Below are 22,879 nucleotides of genomic sequence, written 5' to 3'. Positions count from 1 at the left end.
AAAAAAGGCCTCGATCTTATTAGGAGTCAGAGAAATGCCCTTTAAAGCCACGATAAGATACTACCCACATCCACCAGAATGGCTCGGATACCAAAGATGACAAAAGCATACTGTGGACGCCCACCGGAGTGTCTAGAATTAACGAGAGTGTCCATACTAAGTGTTGGCAAGGATGTGGAGCAACTCAAACTCTTGTAACTCTTGGTGAGAGTGTAACTGGCACAACCTCTTTGGAAAGCAGTTTGCTGTTATCCACTGAAGATAAGGTGGACATATGATACATTGTCCAAACCAGTTCACTTTCAAGCCATCAGTGGGAACGGTTAACTGGTTCAACAGGGGTTGATTGGAACTCCGCTGGGACATCTGGTTACCCTAACCAAAATTCATATTCATACCTATGATCCAGCAGCTCCACACCTAGGTGCGTAGGTTTCTATGCACATCCAACAGAAATGTATGCACAGGTGACAGGGTGTTTCACAGCAGCACTATTTGTAATAGCTGCAAACTGGCAACAACTGGAGTGCCCGTCACACAGTGTAGCAGGGTGAATCACCAAAAATGAATGAATCTGTGCTAAAGGTAACAACATGGATGAATGTCAAAAACATGTTGGACAAAAAAAAAAAAAGTTATGAAAGAACATATAACTGATAATTTCATTTAGAAAAAAAAACTATTGTGCCAGAAATCAGGGTGCTACTCTCCTTTGGGCCAGAAGGAGGTGGGGGTGAGGGGAGGGGCCTCCAGAGGAGCTTCTGGGCTTCTGGCAATGTTTTATTTTAGAGCCGAATTGTGGTTACGCAAGCATTCATTTTGTGATAATTCAGTTGTACCGCTGCATTTTGTGCTCTTTTCCGTATGCGTGCTATATTTCACTATTAAAAATCGGTACAAAAAATATTATCTGGGCCTATCATAGAGTTGTCAGGTTTCTATTTTGCCTCTTAAGTAAATTTAAAAGAATGAGTATTGCTTTCCTTTAAAACCATCATTTCATAAAAGATGAAAAATTCAGCATCAATGTATTATAGAAGGGACATAATTTCAAAATTAAGAACAGATTTATAAATCAAATACATTTTGCATTTTGAAAAACTTACTAGACTGATGATGTAACTTTGATCATTTCACAGAGAGCTGGTGAAAACCTCACCACAGATCCACTTTTGGAAATCCTTGGTTTAGTGGGGCCTGTTCCCTGGCCCCCCCCCCCATCATTTACATGGGGTTTCCAAAGTCTCTTCACTGGAACTAAAGGTGTTGATAAAATAAGTTAGGGAAGTACTGGCATTAAACAAGGTCCAACAGATTTTCTTACTGCAGGACTTATCAGAGCCTTTACTATGCTAGTGTGCATTGTCATTCTCTGGGAGACGGATAAAGAATGCAGCATTTCCCAACCTTGTTTGCTAACAGAACCATGTTTCTGTTGAACCATATCTAGGAACAAGCAGCCAAAGGAACACATTTTGGGGATTCTAAGCCAAGATCTGTGGTCTGAACATATGTTTTTATAAAGTTTTATTGGCACACAGTTATGCTTATTCACTTAAATATTGTCAATTACCTGGGACAATAACAGAGTTAAGCAGTTGTGACAGAGACCACGTGTGGCCCACAAAGCCTAAAATATGTACTGTCTGGACTTTTGCAGACAAACTTTGTCGATTCCTGGCCTCGAGGACAAAGTTGTAACTCTTTCTCTTAGAATTCAAAACCTTCTAGAATCTGACCCAACCCAGCCTGCTTTTCAGTGTTATCTTTATTAGTTTCCTGTGTATGAAAAATCTGCTTCGGTCCAATCCATTCAATGAAACTCCTCCGCTCTTTGCCTTTCCTGAGATCATCCCCTCTGGCTGGACTGATGGACTCCTTTGTCATTCCTGTCCCTTTCCCACTCCACTAAGCCGTCCCTGATTCTCCCCGTCCATGCAGCTCAGGATTTTAGCTTCCTGGATCTCCCACTGCTTTTTCTTTGAACCTTTTTAATCGTGGTTGCTGCATATGGCCACTGTATTATTTAAGCTTAGATTGAAGCAGCAACCCCAAATTTTACTGCATAAACAAGCTAGATATTTATTTCTCTCTCTCTTAAAAGTTTGGAAGTGAGCAGTCAAGATTGAGCTCGCTGTTTTGCCATGCATGGTCTCCACTTCCAAAGTTACCTCATGGCCCAAGATAGCTGCTCTGGCTCCAGAGATCATATTCTTACTCCAGAGAGCAAAAAAAGCAAAGTCACGTTTGCTTACATTGCTTTGGCCAGAACTCAGAACCTAATTACTTTATCACACCTAGCTCTAAGGGAGACTGAGAAATGGAGGCCCCCCTGCCCCTTCACCAGGCATCATGTGCCTAAGGAAGAAGAGGAGGCCAGACCAGTCAAGGGGTGAGAGTGAGGCCCAGGAAGATCAGCTGGACTTTCTAGAAAACTGAAGTCTTGAGTACAGTGATACAAAGACTGAAAATGGTTGGATTCATCCAGACCATAATGAACTGAAGCATGTCCCCATTGGTCCCTGTTCCTGGGCCACAGTGCCCTGCTGCCTGTCTTCTCTGTGCCCATTCTTCAGAGTTTGTGAGCTACTTGTCTTCCAAGAACGTCCTGTTTTCTTTCCATAATCCAGAGTTGGCATCTGTTGCCTACAACTGAGAAAATCTTAATGAATACCCTTGTATAGTCGGGGCTTAAAACTGGCTGGATGGAATTAATCAATATGGATCACAGAACCCTCTCCTTGCCAGCCTCAGAAAAGGGTCCTGTTTGAATTGGATCAAGACGTCGATGATTCATGCAACATGAGGCACCACAGAGGAGGGAACCATTGAGCTCAGGGGGTTTTAGTTGTCACAACCCGAGTCTCCCGGCCTGAGAGGGTGTCATGTCTGACTTGCTTGTCAGATTCATAAATGTGAGATGGATGATGTAAAAAAAAAAAAAAAAAAAAAAAAAGTCCACTTCCTGGAATTGCATGCCAAATATTTCCCTGCGATGGATCATTTATCATTGGATGCTTATCGTTCTGGATCTTTGTAAGGTCGTCCTCTGCTAATGGTGGCATGTTTATTTCTGGACCAGCAAAGTCATCTTAAAAAGTGAGACCATTAAGCAAATCTGTTAAAAAATTAAACACTGAAGGATCACATTGCTACCTTTACCTATCCTAATGTCAGGAACGTTGCTGCAATTTTTCCTGCCCGATTTCAACCACTACCACCGCCACTTCATCTTGAGAAATTTAGGCAAATGCCAACTCATGGGCAGGCTGTGTTTCAAAAAAATTATTGTAAGTTGGTGTACAGGAACGAATAGGCATTTTACCCCGGAACAGTGTTGTTCCTGTTCAGAGTTGTGCGCAGAGAAGGATGCCATTTTTGTTAACACACCACACTCACGTGCTTACACACACACACTCTCATATACATCCAGGCCTATGTAGAGACATATAAAAAAAGTAGAAGAAAATATGCCAGCTTGCTAATGTAGATATCTTTGACTAAGGGGATAATGAGCAATTTCTCTTTCTGCCTCTTACTTACATTAAAAAATATCTCCCTTCACTGAACATAATTAGTTGTATAATTAATGTGCAAATAATTACATACCTATCAACAGAGAAAATATATTATCAAGGGTAGTACAGGCCTCAGGACAGTGCTATTCTGATAGTTTAATTGCAGTGGTTTTAGAATACTTGTATTTACAAACTAACACCAACTTAATGCTGATTCTCTAAGTAAGCTTATTTAAAAAATGGTTTCTTAGTGTGGCACTAGGCTGGAGGCTGCATTCATACAGGCACTTCGTTTGCTTATGTGTGGAGTCCCCAGTGTTAAGCAAGGGATAAACCCAAGGAAGTCAGGAGGAAGGGAGGGAGAGGCCATCTGGAGTGGTGGACAGAACTTTAAAAGACAAAGTCAACATTTCCGCTAGAGCTGTCTGGACTAAGTTACATGACGTTGGGAAAGTCATTTCTCACTTGAGCCCTGTTTTTTTTTTTTTTTCCCCATCTGTAAAATGAGAAGATAGGACTAAATTGTTCTAGATCAGGGATTGGTAACTCTGGCCTGTGGGCCAAATCCCGCCCACTACTTATTTTTGTCAATAAAGTTTTATTGGAACTATCCATGTTCATTTCCTTATATATCATCTATGGTTGTTTTCACACTACAATAACAGAGTTGAATAGCTGCAACAGAGACCTTTACCATTTGCAACATCAAAAATATTTCCTGTCTGACCCTTTACAAAAAAAGTTGCTGACCCCAGGTCTAGATGACCCTCAGTTGATCCTGTGTGTGAATCTGTGTCGCCTAGGATGTGGTTTTCCATTCCTGTGGCTTTGGGGTGAGGTTTGTATTTTCCTCTCCGATTGGTCTCCATCCCAACCCATCGAGGGGGAGGGGGCAGCCTTTGAACTCCTGTGAGTCACCCTCCTGCACAGTTCATCTCTTTACTCTCGCAGTCCGCTGCTGCAGAGTGAGCAGGATCAGCTGATCTGAGAGGGGGAATCTGAGGGGTGAGGATGGAAAAAAAAAATCCATCTTTAGGATGACGCTCTAAAGTTAGAAAATTGCCCGAGTAATTGATTGCTCCATCAGCACCTTTAAACGATCTGTAAAACAGAGACTCAGGCCCTTCCTGTCCTCTTAGGCCAGTTTATGGACGTTTCTGAACAGTGTCCTTCATCGATTCTTGGAAACATTTTTCCTTCCTGTGCAAAATAATCATAATCATTTTCCTGAAGACGTTCAGGCGATGGAACCCATCCTGCACGTGTGTGCTTTCCCCTCGGATGTTATCCTGCTCTGGTTGGGCTCCTGAATTATAGATTATACCCTTCTCTGTGCCTTTTAATTTGACCCATGGAGGCTGAAACCATTTCGACTGACCCTGCACTTTTCCCACTTAGGGCTTTGTAGGCAAGACAGTCCTAATTTTCTGGACAAATGACCGCTTGCTGCGCCAGCTGTGTCTAATCAAATCCCGGGGCTTCCTCCCCACCAAAAATAACACTGATTCACAAGTGTCCACAGTCTGATTCCTCGGGGAAGACAGAGCCCTGGTCCGGAAGGCCTGGGGACCCTGAAGCTGTGTGTAACCGATGCTGGTAATCACCCCCCTTTCTGGAACATCACAAGGGCTTATGACGAAGCACTCTCCCTTGCCTTCCATTAAAGCACATAAGCCATTACTCAGTGCGGGCTACTTGGTCTTGGTTTGCCTCGGGGGAATCTGTCCCTATTTGACTCTGATTTCTGGGACGAGCTGAACAAAAAATGAAGAGCAAACATTTCTGAGTTTCCTGCTTTCCTGACCAGCCGGTTTCAGATGCAAGTCTTTCTCCCGAACCTTGTCTCTGCAGCCCACAGGTCCTTGCGTTCCTCGGAGGCTACTAAAAGAAGTTGGTCTGACTCGGAGAGGGAAGGGTGACGTTGTCATAGTTTGCACATGGGTCCACATCTGCTAGTGTCCTTTTTCCCAAGAATGAAATGGAATAATGGGTACAAAGTGTTTTCTAGGCAACAAGTCTCAACCTATCATGTTCATGTGAATCTGTTCAAATGCAGGTTCTGAGTCTATGGGTCCCTTAGGTCTGCGTGGAGGATCCCTGGTCCCCGGTTCCCTGTGTCAGGAATGAGTACTGGTACCCAGTGGAGCCGCGGATGGAGTGATCACGAACACAGAGCAATTTTATACACTTTATCCCATAAAAGAAAGAATGAAAGTACATAAGGAAGCTACACAAAGTGAAAATACGTTCCAGAGAGAGTGGAATGGGTTAGACTCAGGAGTGCAGAAATACCCCCAAATCTGAACACAGGCCGCCTTTTATAGGCTCACTAGTTTGTTTGTTTCCCCTTTCCCCTGGCAGGATTGGTTGCCATTTCTTGCCTTTGGGGTGATTGACAGGTTGGGGCTATAGAGCAGGTTACAAAGCAGGTTGGTTTCCTTTACGGGCATGCGCCTTCCCCAGAATTCTTCCCTCAACTCCACCATGTGATGGTAATTAGATGGTAATGAGCTGTATGTCAGTTAAAGGTCCCTGGGAACTTCTGACTATGTATGTTTTCGCCAGGGAACAGTTCCCAGCCACAGTCTGGTTCCTAGCTACGATTCAGTTCCTGCTCTCTGCCCTTCGCCACTTCCTTGCCTGCCTGGCCACCCATTTGCCCTTCTCTGGACCTGACAGGTTCTGCATTTCTAACAAGCCCTCTCAGGTGATGCTGACACGGCGGGTCTGAAGACCACCTCTGAATTACAAGGTTAACATGGCAAGGTTTGAATGACAGAGCATCCAACTGCATAAATGTTGGCTCCCTTTTCCAAGAACGCTAGACTGTCAATAGTCCCTGATAGGGACGAGGGGTGACAGGCATCCAAACCCAAGTCTACAGACCCAGCCTGCTACAGCGCTTTCAGGCTTCTGGTCTATCTACATCAGCTCGCCTGGAGAAGGTAAGCGTGGGCTCTGACCAAACATTCCGTTCAAGAGACAAATAGTTGTTGAGCATCTACTCCACCCTTCAAACCCAGGGATAATTCTAAGTTTTGGCTGGAAGGGGTTTTCACACGACTTCATTTCTATCTCAGGGAGTTGGTACTTGTAACCTATGTCTGAAATGCTCTTTCTCTAGGTCTTCTTGTTAGCTGGGGACAGCCCCATGACAGCAGGACCTGGGGTGCCTTCCTCACTGTTGTTTGCGGGGGCCATGGTTGGCGCTCAATACATGTTTGTTAGATGAACAAATGGTTGATCCAGAAGAAAGATATGCTAAGCAACTTAACGGGAAATGTTTAAACTACTTCCAATAATGCCTTTTGATCTTTCATATCTAGCAGGATTTATAAGGTATCTACTAATATACCAATGACGAATGAGTCTTACTGGGTGAATAAAAGCTGTTTCCATAAAGACCTGTGTGGTACAACAGTATTAGCAGAGTCCCAGCTAATATATGTAATTGAAAGCCATAAAACCAGCTACACTTGGTGTATTAGTCTGTTAGAGCTGCCGTAACAAAACACCATAGACTGGGTGGCGTAAACAACAGAAATTTATTTTCCCACAGTGCTGGAGGCTGCAAGTCCAAGATCAAGGTGCCAGCAGGGGTGATGTCTGGTGAGGCCTGATTCCTTGGCTTGCAGAGGCACCTTCTGGCTGTATCCTTGTGTGGCCTTTCCTCTGTGTGTGTGCTTCCTCTTCTTGTAAGGATACCAGTCCTATTGGATCAGGACCCCATCCATACGACCTCATTTAATCTTAGTCACCTCCTTAAAGGGGCAGGCACATTGGGAGTTAGGGCTTCAACATATGAATTTAGAGGGGACACAGTTCCGTCCGTAAGACTTGATTTTAAGAGATTCTGACTGACTCAGGCTGACTCAAGGAAAGTGGGGCTTGTGATAGGGATACAAAGGGAATGCCAGAGAAGCTTCCCGATGAAAAGGGCTTCCTCATCTCTGGCAGCACTTTACTTTCCCTCCGTTTACAAGTCTGATCACCTGTTGCCTATTGCTTTTTTAACTCTAAGCTCCTGGGGGTGGCGGGGGAGAGGGAGTGGGGTTGCACAGGACTCCTTCTGTTGTACTCTTTGCTGCAGTTCCAGAGCTCCGCGGATGCCCAGGAATATTTGCTGGCTTCCGATGACCTTGCAACTAAGTGCTACAGAAGGAGCGTGTGCATTGGAAACTCCAGAGCTTAGCATGCTGCCTTGATTGCTTTGTGTTTGCAAAACCAGCAACTATTCTTTGAGTGTTTACTATGCGAGTGCTAGGCTCTGGGGACACAGAGGTGAATGAGAAAGACAAGGTGCCTTCCTTCGTGAAGTTGCATTCTGTTGGGGGGAGGAGATGCAACAGGAAATAAATTACAAAATAATTTTTGCAAAATAAATTGCAAAACAAATAAGTTCCAAGATAATTTTAGATGATGATAAGTGCTCTGAGAAAGTAAAAACAATCCTGTAGAATAAACAGGGTTTATGGGAGAAAGGAAGGAAAGAAGGAAGGAAAGAAGGAAGGAAGGGAGGAAGGAAAAGTTACATACAAGGCTTCCCAGCTGGTGTTTTCACTTTCAAGCAATCTGTTAGTATGCTGCATACTAACATACCCATTCATCTCAACAGTTTTGTGTTGCTTTTAAAGTGCTTAACTTTTTATCAAAATGTAGATTATCGGAAAAGTGAAAATGTTAAGTGTAACTCTTGTTGGAACTTCTCAAACTGAACACGTCCAGATCAAGTGGCAGCACGTCATCAAACACCTCAAAAACTTCCCTTTTCTGGTCTTTATTAACACCATCCTGACTTCTAACTTTTTGCTGGATTTGAACCCATCAGGGCCAATAATATTATAGAGTGGAGTGCTAAAATCACATAATTTTTCTGTTTGCAGAGCTTACTTTTGCAAATACGGGATGCCAAACTGTGTCATTTCCTCAAAATGCAGTAGTTGGCTTAGTCCCAGTAAACTTGTTAAAGTGGTCCTGTCCCCACCCCTAACACTGGCTCCACAAGCCCTGCTTTCTCTTTCTGGTCTTTAACAACAGCCTTTGACAGATAAGGAATTCCAAAGATACTTCCAAATGCCTCAGCACTAAACGTAAACCTCTCCACATGCAGGGCTGTGCAAACATCGGAAGGCTAATGGAGAGCTTTTGCATTTAGTCGATTTCATTAAACACCTTCTCCCCACTGTTTTGTTTTTATTTTTTAATCTTGACTCTGCTCTGCCAAGTTTTTGTAGAGATAGATGCAGAAGGGGTTTCAAACCAAATTCCCACCCGTCTAGAATCTAGGAAAAATTCTATAGAACGTATATCAAAGGCCATAGGACTGGCTGGTCTCCGGGGAGGGTTGGAAATGCATGGAGAAATGTGTTTCCTAGAATCTGCCTTTCTTCCCAAGCAGAGCTCACGCCCCATCCTCAATTCTTCCCCAGAAGCCCCAGGGTTAATCTTCCTAAATGACAATTAACAGGTGGGACATCTTGAAATCCCTGTGGCAAGACCTCTGGGTCTATAAATCTGCAATGGGACCAATGCTCTGAATTCTTAATCAAGCCTGTTTCCTTTATTAATCTCCAAGCCCGGCAGTGATTTATAAGCAGGGCTTCCATTTGGTCCAGAAAATGAAATTCATTTCACAAACCCATAAGTGTGGTCCAAATCAATTGGCCACGATGCTTTCCTATTTCATGCTCTGTGTCACACTGATCTTTTAACTTGATTGTTCTATTACCAAGTATTCACTTAAAAGCCTCTGCAGGGTTTCTGTGCCTCACGAAAATAATATTAGCCCCAGCACAATGATCATTACTGATACTAAGATTGGGCTTTTAGATGGCTGCAGTTGGAAAGGGGGGGGGTGAGCTGAGAAGAGGGGGAGGTAATGAGACTCGAATCATGGGGTGCCAAGGTTCCCAAATGATGGAGACTCCAGCGACCATGGGAAGCTCGTTTAAATGCAGGTTTCTGGGTCCCACCCAAACTCTGCCAGATCAGTATTTGTGGGTGTGGGGAAACGATATCTTGAGAATCCTACAGCTGAAGTTAAAGATTCTAGGCAGACAGGGAGCCCTTCCTCAGTCTAGCAAGACCATGTCATTTGTCCCTTTAGCAAATGTTTGTTGTGTACCTGCTGTGTGCCAGGCACTGTGGCATTTGGGATACATAAGTGAATTAACAGACAAGAATCTCTAGCTTGGCAGACATGGCAATCATTGACTTGCTTGTGGAGAGTATAATAATAATGATTATTAGCACTCATTGAATACACACAGAATTTCTTATTTAATCTTCTCCGTAGTCATAAGAAGTGGTGTGTGCGTGCATCCTCCGCCCCCTTCAGAGACGAGGAAATTAGGACTAAAAAGGTTGAGTTACCCAAGGTCACTGCTGATAAGAGGTAGATCAGGGATCTGAACCCAGGTCTGCAGAACCACCCTGTTACAGCCTGCTATGAACTGTACATCTCCTTCTGCTTCAGGGCGTAAGGTGAGGATGGCACACAATCAAACACGTCACTGGTTCTTCTGTTCAAGCTACAACTAGTTATTGGGCATCTACTAGGAGTAGACCCTTTCCTCAAAGGTGAGACTCAAGGGTGGTGAGATGCCACATCTAGCAGATGAGAGGGACACATGTATGTGATCAGAGTGGCAATGGGGTTATGGGGTTGAAGACAGGGTGCCCAGGGGCTGGGGCTCCCAGCCAGAGTTGGGCGTGTCTACAAAGGAGTCATGGAGGACGTGGAGGGGGCTGAGTTGAAGGACACATAGGAGCTGGCCAGGCTGAGGGACCAGCATGCATAGTACAGAACTGCATGGGTGGGAGCTCCCCAGTTTTCATCGTGGCTGGAGGTGAACAGGGGCTGGTATGGTGGGAGAAGATGCTGTAGACACAGGAAGAGGCCACGAAGAGCCTTGTCATTGTTCCCAGGAATCTGGACCTTCCCATGGGCATTAGGAAGACATGGAATAGCCTGACAGTCTCAGACTTAAATTTCAGAAAGAACCTTCCTGCCGCGATGGACTTGGAAAATGAGTTTAGGTCAAGTGAGGAGCCCACTGAGATAGATCAGAGGTGATGGATGGAGACATCCACAAAGGATATCTCCACAGCCTCACCTGTGTGCCTGTCCACGTGCTGGAAAGGTTCGGGAAACTCCTCCGCAGGGAAATGGTGCTACGCTACCACTCAGCTGGGGCAAGAGCCATCTGAGAAGAATTAGTTACACTTTGGAGTAGCTCCCAGGGGTCAGGAGTCAAGATGAGGCAGGTGGCTGGTCTGACGTTGTCAATACTGATGGCCTGGAGCCTTGTCAGTTGGTGTTAATAATGTCCAGCTAATGTGGACCTACAGACCACACATTACCCAGGCAATGGCCCCCTGGGTTTGGGCAAAAGGCCACGAGTGAAGAACACACAATATCCGTGGGCAGATACGTTGGATTCAGGGTATTTTTGCTGCTATCAAGAGGAAGCCAAGAACTGCTTATGCATCAGAACAGAGTGTTAGTCCTGCTAATGGGTGCCACCTGGTGACCTTTTGGTGATAATGGTGTCAGACACATGATAAAGACTTGTGATGGCAGGAAACACCCTCTGTTTACAGAGCAATTTTCTCAGCATGGGTTCAAAGTGCAAATTGCTTGTGTTAATATGGAAATCCTCAGAACAGCTCAGGAAGGCCAGGGTATGTCTGTATGAGCCTGGATGTCACTGCTGGAGTCCTGGATAGCACATTGCATTGTTTTTATTATCGCCACCAGTGTCACCATCTTCACTGTAGTCTTCATCACTGTTCTACTTCTTGGAGTCTCGTATGGGCCAGGCTGTGCTGACCACTTCCCAGGTTAATGTCCCTATAGTGGTGACAAGGCTCTACAGGGTCTGGTTCCTTGTTTCTTCTCTGTCCACCTCTTGGTCATTCTTGTGCAGCCACAGTGGCGTCCTTGCTGCAAGTGACTATCCCAGATAACACATTCCTACCTCAGGACCTTTGCACTGGCTGTTCTCTCTGACTGGAACACTCTTCCCCGCCTCCTCACTTCCTCACTCACCTTCTTCAAGTCTCTGCTCAAATGTCACCTCTGTGGTGAGACTCACCTTGGTCATCCCACTTAACATGGAAACTTTCCTCTCCCTTGGACTCAGTCCTAATTTCTACTGCTTTTTTCTACTCCCCTCCAATAGCACTCCAAGTAAATTCGAAATAATTCACACTCTAAATAATTGACTTATTTCTTAATGCCTATTGTCTGTCTGTCTTGCTAGAAGATGAGCTCCATAATGGTGAAAAATTTTGTTTTCTTTTGTATTTTCTCAGTGCCTGACACTGGGCCTGACAGAGTAGATGCTCAAGTAATGCAGAATGTGTGATTAATCTAATCCTCAGAGAAATTCTACATGTTAGACATTATTTTACCTATTTTATGAATGAGGAAATTGAGGTTCAGAGAGGTTAAGTCATTAGCCCAAGCTCACACAGGAAATCTGCTGATTTGAACACAGCTCTGAATCTAAAGAAAAGCTCTTATCCACCATTCTGTGCTGCTCTGTAAATGTGGGTTGAATTGAATAAAGGGCTTAGAGGTCGCTCAGCTTGCTTAGAGCTACTCCTTAAGATGAAGAAAGAGGCTGGGCATGGTGGCTCACGCCTGTAATCCTAGCTCTCTGGGAGGCCGAGGTGGGCGGATCGTTTGAGCTCAGGAGTTTGAGACCAGCCTGAGCAAAAGCGAGACCCCGTCTCTACTTAGAAAGAAATTAGCTGGACAACTAAAAATATATAGAAAATATTAGCTGGGCATGGTGGCGCATGCCTATAGTCCCAGCTACTCGGGAGTCTGAGGCAGGAGGATCGCTTGAGCCCAGGAATTTGAGGTTGCTGTGAGCTAGGCTGACGCCACGGTACTTACTCTAGCCTGGGCAATAAAGGGAGACTCTGTCTCAAAAAAAGAAAAAATAATAATAATAATAATTAAAAAAAAAAAAGATGAAGAAAGAAACCCATTTTCGTGGAACCCAACCCCACACGTTTCCTGTGAGGCCAAGTCTCATCTCATTAGTGGTTGGTCTTTTTTGTACCATTTAAGCACCTATTGAGCCAACTGAGTTGGAAATCCCAAAAGGATCAACAGATTTCAGGATATCAGAGAATAGGCTAAAACTGCAGAGGGAGATTAAACTGTCTTGATAAGGTCTACGGGAATCGTTGAAATTAGTCCTGCCTCTGTATGCACTCCCACCGGACTCTTGAATTTTGCATGTGGGAACCCGGAAAACTTTATTGCATGAATCTATTTAAGAGTCCTAGAGGAACCCTGTTGTTTCCCCACCCAGAATCTCCCCCTTCTTCATCTGGAGGCAGCCCTCTGACGCTTCTTTGGAAGACCACCTCTTTCTACTCCCAGGTCGTGTGGCTAGGGTGGGGCTGACCTTGCCTGTCACATGCAGAGCTCGGTGTGAGACTTGGTCTGCCCAATCTGTGCAGTCCATCCCTGGGCCCCAGCGAGTGACTGAGGGATGGATGTGAGCCACAAAAGGGTCCAACAAGAATCAGCTCTGAGACTTTGGCTGGAGCCGTCAGGAAAGAATGATTCTCTTTCTACCTGGTTTCTAAGCTGGTGGAATGGGAGTCTGGGGTTCCTGGTGGCCTTTGTGGGAAGTATACATGGAAAGCCTGTCTGGGAGCAAGTCAACAAAGAGGGAGGAGACGAGCTAGGAGGTGGAAAGAGATTGTTGACAACATCGTTTGAGCCCCTGGATCCAGCCATTCCTGAAACCAAAGCCTCTGAACTTTAAATCTACATGAGCCAATAAATTCTCTCTTTTGCCCAAGCTGTTTTCATTTGATTTCTGTCACTCAAAAGACTTCTTAATACAAAGGGGCTTGGGTTTTAAGTTGGAGAAATGAACAAACAGGACTGTTTCTGTCTCATCACAGTCAGTGTGCGGTAACGCCACTAAAAGGGAGTGGGATGGTTTCAAATTCTCCTTAAAAGGAATGACTGATGCTCCAAGTCACTTTATAGCCACCTATATGAGCATGCTCTCTTGTTCCTTTGATTGGGGCTTTGAGCTGGAAGTTTCATGATTTTCTAGATTTGAGATCCCTTTAGGCAAAATTGAGAATGCAATTAAGTGTGTTACCTGGGTCCTCTTTCCTTCTCTTTGAGTACCTTTTCCTTTTCTTTCTGTTGAAACTTGCTGTATGGAGAATTGGATGCTTTTGTGCTCTCTGATGTATCACCCTTCATACCTCCTTTCTTCTGGATCGACTTCTGGTTTTGTTTTCTTTAATTTCAAAATATTAGTTAAAGGGGTACAAGTGTGTTTGTTACATGAATATCTTGTATAATGCTTAAGTCAGGGCTTTTGGTGTGCCCATCACCGGAATAGTGTTCATTGTACCCAACAGGTAAGTTTTTATCCTACACTCACCCTCCCGGCCTTCCCTCTTCTTGGTTTCTCATGTTCAACTTCTGTCTTGAACTTGTCCTTCTATGTCCTGTTCCTAGAGCCGTAAACAGAGTGGACAGACTAATTCATGCTAAAGTGTAAATGGCTAACAACACAACATTTTAAATGGAATCTATAGATAGGGCAGTATTTTAATCTAAAAGATGGGAGTTGTAGGAACTGTTAGAGATTACTGGGGGAGATTTTGAAGGTGATTCTTTTTGGGGAGAGTAGAAAGATCCCTATCATGGTTGTTCTTCCATTCTCCCTCCTGTGCTAGAGAAGAATGGGGGATTTTCCAAGCTTTGTATGCTGTAAAGAGTTAGGGAAGTAAAGAAGCAATAATAGTTGAGCCTTGGCCTCTCCATCTCTTCTCTCACTCCCTTCCTATAGGGCTGGGGGTCGACATGCCGCTGACCAGGAGCCGAGAATAGCCTGGCGCTGGTCCCAGAGGTTTTCCTCCCCGACCAAGGACTCAGAGGACAGAACCGTCCATGCCCTTAGCAGTAGGTTTTCCACCTAGCACCTGATAAGCTGTAGCTGAGCTCAACAAAAGCCCATCAGATGGGACATGTTTTCAGGAATAAGACGCCCCTATCGGTCCCAAGTGGAGGGTGATGGAGACACTGGCCGAGTTAATGCATTGCTGGCCGGGACCCAGCCTCTGGCGGCCCATTCCTCTCAAATTCCTCTGTAATCAGCTAAATTAGCCCATTGATAGAACAGCTCATCAAGGGGCAGCTCAGAAGAAAGATTGATGGACCGTCACCTTTTCAAGGAGCTCCGGACTAGGGGATAAATGGCCCATTTACTCATGAGGTTGCAATTGAGTGTTTTCCCTAAGTCAATAATTTTTCCTTTCTTGCTCTCACTCTTCCTGGTCTTGGGCAGAAAGAGGCCCATGCCACATAAGGTCTGATTCCTTCCCGAGCTTGAGTGCAAAGCTTGTGTTTAACCCGCTCACTGCTGACCGCGCATAGGCCTCCTCTTAGAAGTGAAGTCTTTCCTTTCTCAATACTGCATCTGCCCGAAGACATCACGGGAGGTGCCTCCCTGGAATTAGTCTATCGGAGGAAAGGAGTTGCAAAATACTTCCGTCCCTGCAAATTCTCTCAGATTACAGGGCACCCTGAAAATTATTTGATTTAGATCCCTAAAGTCCTATTTGGGAATGAATTCAATATCAAAGCTAGTTCCTAGGAGGCTTCTAGCATTCACCTGTCAGAATCAAAGAGAGTGAACAGTAATTCCAGGAGCGATGATTCAGAACTGCCAGTGTTTGATGTCATATCCTCCAGCCTCCTAACGCTCACTTCACAAACAGCTCTGTAAGTAGTTAGGTTGCCGAGATCACAAATAGACACCCAGAGGACGAACAGGGGAAAAAATGTGACTGTCTCAACTGGATCCGTGTTATGAGTATTGGTACTTGCAGCCTGGGCTAACATTTCCAATGACAGCATGATGCATGGGTTAAAAATGGCTGTGTTTCCAAACAACCTGGGCAGAAGTGACCATGATGTACATTGGAATTCTGTATGAGATGGTACAAAAAGCGGCTTTCTTAAAACAAAGATGAGGGCAAAGAGTTTGAATCAAATGGTTTCCTGATCCGTGAGCACGGGAGAAAGTAGGTTTTCTACATCAACATTATTTTACATTGCGTGTACTGAAAAAATATTTATCAGACTACATTAATAAGTTTCCTGTGATAAGGAAACACTTGATTCCTTCACTGAGTTCCTAAAAGTTTGCAAACTCAAGTTGGTCAAAAATTATTTTTAGATCTTGTCATTGAGAAAAGTGCGGGCTCATCTTATATGTAGGGTTGTCTTATATGTCTGGGCATCTATAAGATCTTGGGTATTTCTGCAGGCATAGAGATGATTTGCAGAGAGACTTGGAAAATTTTTCTTGCAGTTTTAGATTTAAAATGTGTTTAATACATTGACTGCCACACTAGGAAAAAAATTTTTTTTCCTGGAGCCACGGTCTTTTATTACAAAGATAGAATAAAAAGTTCGGAAACAAAATGATCCTTTCTAATTTAATCAACCTACTAAACAAAACTAGTTTATACTTAGAACTCCCTCAAATGATCTCGCAGAACGCTTATTACTATCACACAAAACAAAATGGTACCCCAGAAACAATCTGGGAAACACTGAATGAACTAGGACCATCCTGAAAATTTCAAAGGGGTCGGTGACAAATATAAAATAATTTGTGCAATTATTTAGATGGTAGGGAACATCTATGGATTTAATTCCCCCTGGTGAGGGTCTGTCCCCTCTTCCCTATGACACAGTGCACAGGTGGTTACTGGGCACCCCATGGAAGGCTTCGATGTCGTGGCCAGGTAGATTTGGAATCAAACTCCGGACTTTGCCGTGAGATGTGTGCCCTTGAGCAAATGCCACCCACTCTCTGAGCCTCAGTTGCCGCCTTTGTGAAAAGGGGACCAATCCCTGCTTATCTTAAAGGACTTCTATGAGAGATGAGATGAGACCATGCAGAAGTATCTGGTACAGTGCTTGACATTTGTAAGTGCTGTGCTTAGCGGGTTACATATCTTCTCACGGCCCCCGAACTTTTGTAAGTTTGCCCACTTGGCTCAGCCTCGCCTATTTAGACTGCTTGAATTGAACTGAAAAACGGGAATGTAGCAATTGTTAAGTCAGGGCAGACTTTATTGCCAAGGCATATATCTCAGGAGTAGGCAAATGACCTCATCGATTTCCACCTAAGAGATTCCGGGAGACTCGCTCACCTCTGCTCCATCCCACGGGGACACCTGCCCCAGGAGCGTGGCGACATCCCGCTAGTTCACAGGAAATGAGGCTGCTGGAAACTTCAGAATTCAAATGCCTCCTTTCAGGGAGCAATCAGGCCTGCTCATTAAAAAAAAAAAAAATCCACCTTACTGTATTTTAATGACAAGAGTCAATTACACACATGGTAGAAATACAAATACGGTATAAATGTGTGCTGTGAACAGTGAACAGTGAAAGTCTCGCTGTCACCACTTCCATCCTCCAGAGGTGGACACGGGGGAAGGTTTGGCAAGTGTTCTTAGGGAGCTTTTCTGTGCAACAAAAAGAAAAAGAAGCATTTTTTTTTGAGCACTTCATATGTGCCAAACAAAATGAAAATGTTTTCCCTGCATGATGTCATTTCAATCTCATGCCATGTTATGGATGGGGTAGGAACTAGGTTTCCCCTTATTTTACAGATAAGGCAATTTGGACACGGGGGTGTTGAGGACATCCGAGGTCACTCACCTAGTTATTAATGGAGCTTGTATGTGAACTCTAGTTTGTTCAACACTCCCCCAATTTTCTATCATTAAATAGGATCATATTATATATTCTTAGCATTCTGCAATTTGCCTTTTTCCCTAACAATATATCGTGAACACCCTTCCTTGCTAATACCTATAGCTCTAGTTCATTGTTTTTTAAACAGCAGCGTAGATTCCATTATAGGGATGAACATCATTTATTTTATCAGTTCCCCACTGATGGACATTTAGGTAGCTTTGTCCATTTGCGACTCTTCTATGTCCCTCCTGGGCCCCAGAAGAGCTGGGCTTCCTCCTGCTCTGTAGCTTGTAAGAGGGGAATCAGTGTGGCGTCTCCATCAATCTCAGCTATATGGTCTTTAAAAATACATAACCCAAAAAATAAGCCTCCATTAAACAAACTTATAAAATATGAATGGGTTGCTTACCCTGCCCCGGCCCGAGAGCACATGGGTCAGCTCCCAGGAACTTGGGAAAGTGGAACATCTGAGACCTTCCGGCATATATTCACAGGAGGGCTGTCACCCTGTCAGGTATGGGGTCTGAGTCCAATTAAATCGTGAACCTCAAATGCAAAGGACTCCAGTAACTGGCGGAACCATGAAGAACAGCTGCGTGTGCCTGAGTGTGTGTTCATGCACACTTGTATCAAATCTCACACGCGACCAAATTTGTTCAGTTAAACTCTTAGTAAAGCAGTGAAGTGACCAGGCATCAATAGTGGGGCAGGGTGGTTTTGTGGTTAGGGTCATGGACATGGTTTGGTGGCCTGGCTCTGCCGTTTGTCAGTTTCATGTAATCCTGGGCAAGTTAGTTAACTTCTCTCCACTTGCATTTCCTTATCTGGAAAATGAAGATAGTTCCTACTTCCTGGGGTGGTTGTGAGGACTAGGTGAGTTCAAATAGATAAAAGAGTAAGTGCCTAGCACACGGCGTCATCTATGGGTTGGCTGTGATTATTACTAGATAGGTACACACTATTTTAAGTCTTTTAGAATGTCACAATAAATACATGATCACTGAACAAGCACTATTGATTAGAAAGAACAACCAACAACACCTTTGCTCTCTCAAACCACCTGTAATCCCCTCATCCAAAAAGAGCCACTGTGAACATTTTGGTCTGTAACGTTCCAGACATTTTCCTGGGTGGGTGGACACCCTCTCTTACATACACACACACATGCACACTCCCCAGCCCCCGCCACATGTTCATACCAGATATAGGATTTAATTACACAAATCTTATATTTTACATACTTTTTTATAACTTGATTTTTTTTTTTTTCAGGTAACAAATGATCAACATACCACTGTGTTAGTGTGTCGGGGATGCCGTAACAAGGTGTCACAGACTGGATGGCTTAGACAACAGAAATTACTGTTCTCACAGTTCTGGAGGCTGGAAGTTCAAGATCAACGTGTCAGCAGGGTTGGTTTCTCCTGAGGCCTCTCTCCTCAGTCTGCAGATGGCGCCTTCTCCCTGTATCTTCCCATGATATTTTCTCTGTACCTATCTATGTCCAAAGTTTCTCTTTTTGTAAGCACATCAGTCATATTGGATTAGGCCCCACCCTAATGACCTTACTCTAACTTACCTGCATTTAGAGTTCCTATACTGGGGGTTAGGACTTCAACATGTGACTTTTGGGGGACATAACTCAGGCCCTAATACCCACTACTGAACTGGAACAAAGGCTGGACAACAGGATATTCTGTGAAACAGGGATCACAGGTACATTTTGTCTTATGCGATGACTCTTAATTGGTATGGGTGACCTGGAAGGTCTGGTGTTGGAGAGGAGTCTGAGGTTCTATCTGGGCACAGTGAGGAAGACTAAGATGACTGCTGCAGGTTAAGGCCCGGGGAATGGGGATACTTGTGCAGTGGCTTGTCCTTTTGGCTGAACCCAATCTGAGCCACTTGCTTTGTGATTTGGTTTCAGCCCCTGGCACCGCAGAGAGCCATGCTGTGTGGTAGCCACATCTGGAGTGTGGCTTTGCCCACCGTGGTCATTCCCATTCTGACCACGGGGTCTGGCCCAGCTAAGGAGCAGCTGGTACTTCCTAGTGGTAATGATGACTGAGGTGGGACGAGGCTGAGTCTGTGTGGCTGACGCCATTGGCCACATACCTCTCAGCTCTGAAGAATCACCTGCGACTGGCTGGGCTGACTTTTGTCTGGTGTTTCGTATGCTCGTGGTCCTGCTAAGTAAGGCCCGACTTGGGGCAAAGAAATGGCATCCACGTATGTCCTTCCTTGGCTCACAATTTCTTTTTGAAAGACCCTAATCAATTGATCAGTAGTTTTTATTATATCTTCCAGTGATTTGGAGATGAGCGAGAAAAGACTTATGGAAATAGGCTTTTTATGTAATTCACTCATGCATTCTGAACCTCAATTAATTCAACAAATATTTATTGAGTACTTAAATGTACAAAACATGATAGCTCATTTAAGAAGTATAGAAAGCAGAGAAAAGGTTAGGAACGTTCTCTTGTATTTGACAGTCTATTTTTCTTAATGCCCATGCGGTTAATCTTTCTCCTTCCCTCTTGTGCAGAAATGCTGCCGTCCTAAAAACACCAGAAGACCCTGGCATTGAGAAGGGAATGAGACATGGCAGAGCTGGGGGAAGGTCTTACAGCACAATTTCAGCTCCCTCACTGCCCGGGCGGTGAAATGAAGGTTTTGAGAAGTTAAATAATTTGCCAGGGTCGTACAAGTTGTTAGTGGCAGAACATGAGTTATAAGCCAGGCTTTCTTATTCTTGGCTTGATCTCATTCCTGTGTGCCCCAAAATTGATGCTCTTGGTATATTGGAACCCCCAAATGTGTAGAAATCAGGTCCTGCTTCGTAAATTTTTTTTTTTTTTTTTCTGTTGAGACAGAGTCTCACTTTGTTGCCCAGGCTAGAGTGAGTGCCGTGGCGTCAGCTTAGCTCACAGCAACCTCAGACTCCTCGGCTTAAGCGATCCTACTGCCTCAGCCTCCCGAGTAGCTGGGACTACAGGCATGCGCCACCATGCCCGGCTAATTTTTTCTATATAGATTTTTAGTTGTCCATATAATGTCTTTCTATTTTTAGTAGAGACGGGGTCTCGCTCAGGCTGGTCTCGAACTCCTGACCTTGAGCGATCCACCCGCCTCGGCCTCCCAGAGTGCTAGGATTACAGGCGTGAGCCACCGCGCCCGGCCCTGCTTCGTAAATGTTTATAAGCAAGGGGTATATTCGGAACGTCTCCCGTTAAGGGAAATTGCTAGACATTCACCTGAGATGTTTCCAAAAAGTTTTGCAGAAGGGATAAATCAATCTGCTAATTTATATCCCTCTCACTCATATATGGGAGCATCAAATTTGCCTCATCTCCATCCTGACTGGATGTAGCCATTCACCGCAAGAACCACCACAGAAATAAAACTTGGCTAATTTGCTAGGGGGTGGACATAACATCACAGTTATTTCAATTTTCACTTCTTTGATTTATCCTGTAGTTGGGCATTTTCTTAAATATTAATTACTTGTCTGTATTTATTCTTTTCTGAATTGCCTATTCATGTCCTTTGTTCGTTTGCCTTATTCATCAGCAAGTTATGTTTTATACAGAAATAGGAAGAATGACTTTTATAATTAAAACGTCAACCTTCTGGTTGCTGCAGATATTTCACGTAGGTTTTTGCACATGCTCAAGAGGCTTTGCTATTTTTAATCTTTTCCATCCTACTGGTTATTCCACCAACTCTCTTCCTCCTAATTATGTGTATTTTGCTTATTTTTTTTCCTTGATGAAATCCCTTCGAGCTTTGTCTGTTTTTGTTTTGGATTTTTGTAATCCAAATTCATAATTTCTCCTTTTCTTCTTTGTTAATAGTTCTTTGAACTTTGTTTTGTGTTGTTGTTCTTTTCTAACTTCCTGAGTTGACGCTCAGTGCATTTATTTGTATTCTTTCAAATACAATAATAGTAGCATTTAATACTATGGCTTTTGCTTCTAATTACAGCTTTGGGCACTTCCCATGTGACTTTTAAAATATGCAGTATTCTCCTTATTGTTATTTTCTTCATTGTAATTGTTGGGTTTGATTTCCCCCTTGTCTCAAATTATTTGGGAGAGTGCCTTTAAATTTCTAAGTGGTCAAGGTTTTAAAAAAATACTTAAAAAAAAAAGTCATTTCTAGTTTTATTACCTTGTGGTCTGAAAATTCAATTGTCAGCAACTGCTCACGGCTTGACGTCTTGAGTTCAGATACTCCTGTATCTGAGACAGGCCTGAGAATGTCCCTGTTCTTTGGGAGGCTTAAGGTCAGAAGGGCCTGTGATCTGGGATAGAGCTGAAATAGCTGGCAGCCTCAGAAGGTTCTGGTCTGCAGTCCTGCCATGGATTATAGTGATGGTGGTTGAGAAATCCAGGGTTACAAAGGCAGCTTCAGAATCTGTCCCCTCCCCCTTTAAAGTTGGAAGATCCTTGATGTTATCAGAGGCTAGAATTATCTCCCTGTAGGTAGATAAAGATCTGAATGATATAGAACATCATGTTCTCTCTCTACAGGGATCTAGGGTTGGAGGGTGCTCGTGTATCCAGGGTGAAGACCCAGCACTGAATGTGTTTCTTGGGGACTTCAATTTACCTAGTGCCGGGTTCCCACTATGCCCTAGAAGGACTTTTGGTCCAGTTGGCTACTTGCTGCCCTCACACTTGAGTTTTAAGAGGGAGCTTAGCTAGTTGGCTGAAACCACCTTTTCTGATTCACTGGAAATGCATGTTGTTGAACCGTAGATTTTCATTTGAAGAAAAAAAGTGTTACCCATTATATTGAGTCCTCTTAAAAATATAGGAGCAAGGGAGAGATTTTTATTTCCATATGGATTATGTCAAAGAATGTGTGTGTGTGTGCGCGTGTGTACACATACATAAGAAAGAGAAATGGCCCTATTATAGGAAGCCTCATTAAGGAGGCCTGGAAAAGGTTAGTTCATTTGCAGACTATACATCTTAATCTCCCCGCACCGCACGCTACCCTGGAAGGAGAGAGAGAATCTACGGCCAGAGAGACCCTGGCTTCATTCCAAGCCCTGGATCAAGTAGACCTTGCTCTTTCCCGCCGGCTACCCCTCATTAGCACCATATATTAACCTGGAGAAACCGTTCTCCCAAGGGGCTGCAGGAAATGGGAGAACATGGAAACCAGTGCAGAGTGGCGGAGACCCAAGTCTCTCGCCTGGATGGCTTTCGATGGCTGGCAGGTGCACCTGGGGCTCGGGCCCCCTCAAGTGGGGGAGAGGCAGCCAGGAGCGTGTTATAGCTTCAAGCGGTGCTGATAGGTGGAGCGGCTGTTCACCTGCTGCTGGCTGCTTCCCATCTGGGTTAACAGCTTCCAACTGGCCTCATTATTTGAGAAACTGGAGGCTTAAGGCCCTGATGCCGGTTTTGCACGCATTACCAGATCCTCTAAAGGCTCTCTTTAGGGTCCACATCCCAACACCAGGGAGTGGACATCGGCAGGCAGGAGCTGGCTTCTGCCATTCTGGGCTTGACTCTTCACTCATTTTTCTAAGACTCAGTTTCCCCATGTGAAAGATGTGTGTGGGTGGGATGTCGGGGGGGGGGTG

This window comes from Eulemur rufifrons, chromosome 21 (genome assembly GCF_041146395.1).
Source record: "Eulemur rufifrons isolate Redbay chromosome 21, OSU_ERuf_1, whole genome shotgun sequence".
Classification (NCBI taxonomy): domain Eukaryota; kingdom Metazoa; phylum Chordata; class Mammalia; order Primates; family Lemuridae; genus Eulemur; species Eulemur rufifrons.
Note: the sequence above shows the minus strand (reverse complement) of the source record.